Here is a 3,039-nt window from a genome sequence, read left to right on the forward strand (position 1 = left end):
GCTGGTTTCCAACTCCTGAGCTCAAACAATCCGCCCGCCTCAGCCTCCCAGAGTGCTAGGATTATAGGCGTGAGCCACCGTACCTGGCCAAAAAATAACTTTTAAAAAAAGATCATATGATGTTGTGTAGTTTATTTAACCTCTCTTACAGTTCTTCATCTGCAATATGGAAAAGGCACTTATCAAACTGAAAAGAGCCACACACAAAATAAGATATGGACATTTGTCTCTGACTGTTCCACTCTTTGTCTCCATGGCTGTGCCACCCACGATGTAGATTCTTTACCCATGCCTAGGCAGTGCTGGGTGAACAGTGGCTACTCAGCAAATAACTGATGACGATGAAACTGCATATTGACAACAATGAGCCCAAACATCTGTCAAGTGTTTTATGAGGCAGTTTCAAATATTTAATGTGACTTGACACTTTCAGAAACTCTATGAAGTGGGAATTGTTATACCCCTCTAACAGAAAAAGCAACCGAGAGAGCTAAAGTGAGAGGTCACCATGGTGAAACTCCATCAAAGTGAAGCTCCATCTGATTGGCAGAAGCTCCATCAAAGTTCGAGCTATTCCTAGGGTGACACAGACCTGGCACTAGCTCCCCATCTTCATACTCTAATTCCTGACTCTTTCCTTGATAACAAAGTCACCTCTTTTAATAAGAAATTGAAAATGTAAATTTTTTTCTCATTTTTCTTCTCTTTTATTTTATTTTTATTTTTGAGACAGGGTCTTGCTCTGCTGCCCTGGCTGGAGTGCCATGGCATCAGCCTAGCTCACAGCAACCTCAGACTCCTGGGCTCAAGCGATCCTCCTGCCTCAGCCTCCGAGTAGCTGGGACTGCAGGTACACACCACCACACTAGGCTGATTTTTCTATATTTTTTTTTTTTGAGACAGAGGCTCACTGTGTTGCCCGGGCTAGAGTGCCGTGGCGTCATCCTAGCTCACAGCAACCTCAAACTCCTGGGCCCAAGCGATCCTTCTGCCTCAGCCTCCCGAGTAGCTGGGACTACAGGCATGCGCCACCATGCCCGGCTAACTTTTTCTATATATTTTTAGTTGTCCAATTAATTTCTTTCTATTTTTAGTAGAGACGGGGTCTCGCTCTTGCTCAGGCTGGTTTCGAACTCCTGAGCTCAAACAATCCGCCCCCTCTTGGCCTCCCAGAGTGCTAGGATTACAGGCGTGAGCCACAGCGCCCGGCCTTTTCTATTTTTTGTAGAGACAGGGTCTTGCTCTTGCTTAGGACACTCATTTTTCTTCATAATAAATGCCATGTAAATGTTCCTGGATTCTCTCACTGAGGCTGTTGTTAAAAAAAAATTCTAAAATAAAGAATAATTGTATTCTATGTCCCCAGAGGCTTCCTTCTCATTCCCATTTCTTGTTCTTTGTCCAGTCTTCACACTTCCTTGTTCTCTTGTGCTGGGTTATCTTCTGGTATTGCCCTGAGGGACAGGGTGGTGCAGTTTTTCCAAGAGGGGACAGTGGAGCCACATCATTTGACTCCAAGGCTCGGCTGTTTACTAACTGCATAAACCTGGCAAATCCCCAACCTCAGACTTCTCACTTGAAGCAATCTCACTTTGATACTACTGACTTTATGGTGTTACTGTGATTAAATAAAAGTTCACGTAAAGAACCGAGCATAGTGCCCAGATGTTAGAAAGTGCGCAGTGAATGTTAGGTGCTGCTGTGGTCACGCAGGAAAGCTGTCTCATCATCTAAAGCTGACTAAAGTGGGTCAGACGTTTTTTTGGTCATAGGCTGTTTTATATCTTTGTTTAATACTATGGTCCTCAAACTTTGGGACTAACCAGAATCACCTGGGACGCTGTCCATCATCTTGGGTTATGATTTGGTAAGCACGGGTGAGGCCAGGGCAGCTGCCCCAAGCAGGCCTGAGACAATCAATCTTTAAAAACCACTAGTGCAGTGGGAGGAGCAGAGGCTTTGGAGGCAGAGGGACCGGAGTTGGTTTCTAAGTCATATGACCTGGGACCTGTTGCTTAACCCACCGTGGTGCATCTCAAAACTAGGCATAAAAATACCTGTCATGGGGTTATTGTGAGACAAAAGTAGAACGTCTGTAAAGGTCCTATCATAGTGGGTGGGATCTCAGTGAACAAGGGTAGTGTATATGGAAGGAATATCAGAGAACTTTTAATAATCTTTGCATTAGAAAAGGAAAAACAGACTTATGAGGTTAAATCAGAAAGTGCTTAAAAAACACTCATTGAAAGATGATCAGGTCATGACCATCAAAGCTGGGACTTGAACTTGTGCATCCTATGAGAGTCAAACTTGGGGAGCTTAACACAATTTTAGGCTCTAACACTTCACTTTAGAGTCCTGTCTCACGTGTAATATTACTAGTGTGTAACAGTGAGGATCTTTTGGAGGAGTAATGATTAATACAGCACTAGATCGGTAATGGTGAAATTTTATGCATCAGGGAGGATTTGGAAGAAGGAAGTATTAACTTTTCCTCTTCTTCCTCCTTCTTCTTATTGAACGTAGCAGATGTGCTGTGTACAATATGGAACTGCAGCCAAAGGGAAGGGTGACACTGAAGGCCTTAAAGGGCTTCCCTCTAGTCACTCCCCCCAGCATGAAATATTGAGCTCGATACTCTCTTACCCTAGAAATATGATACCCGTCATGGCGCTATAATCAACAATTTCTCGAGTTGAGGTAGAGTAGAGTAACTGACTTGTCAGCAGAATCTGATGTTGCTGGATGTTGGCATGAGTAATTAATTCTTTTCATTAGTTCTTTTCCTTAAAAATGAAATTTTTCTACTCATTTCCATCCTCAAAGTTGAGAGTTGGAAATATTTTACACATCTTGAATTTTAGAACTGGGGGCTTCTAAAGAGAAGTGCTTTCCATCTTTTTTGACCACGATCCATAGTAAGAAATAGATTTCTTACTCACACACATTCTATCTAATATATATTCTATTTCATATTATTATTTTTTTTTACTTCACATTTTAGTGTTTGTTTTGACTCATTAAATTGGTTTTTGACAC

This window comes from Propithecus coquereli, unplaced genomic scaffold (genome assembly GCF_000956105.1).
Source record: "Propithecus coquereli isolate 6110/MARCELLA unplaced genomic scaffold, Pcoq_1.0 Scaffold24, whole genome shotgun sequence".
Taxonomy (NCBI): Eukaryota; Metazoa; Chordata; class Mammalia; order Primates; family Indriidae; genus Propithecus; species Propithecus coquereli.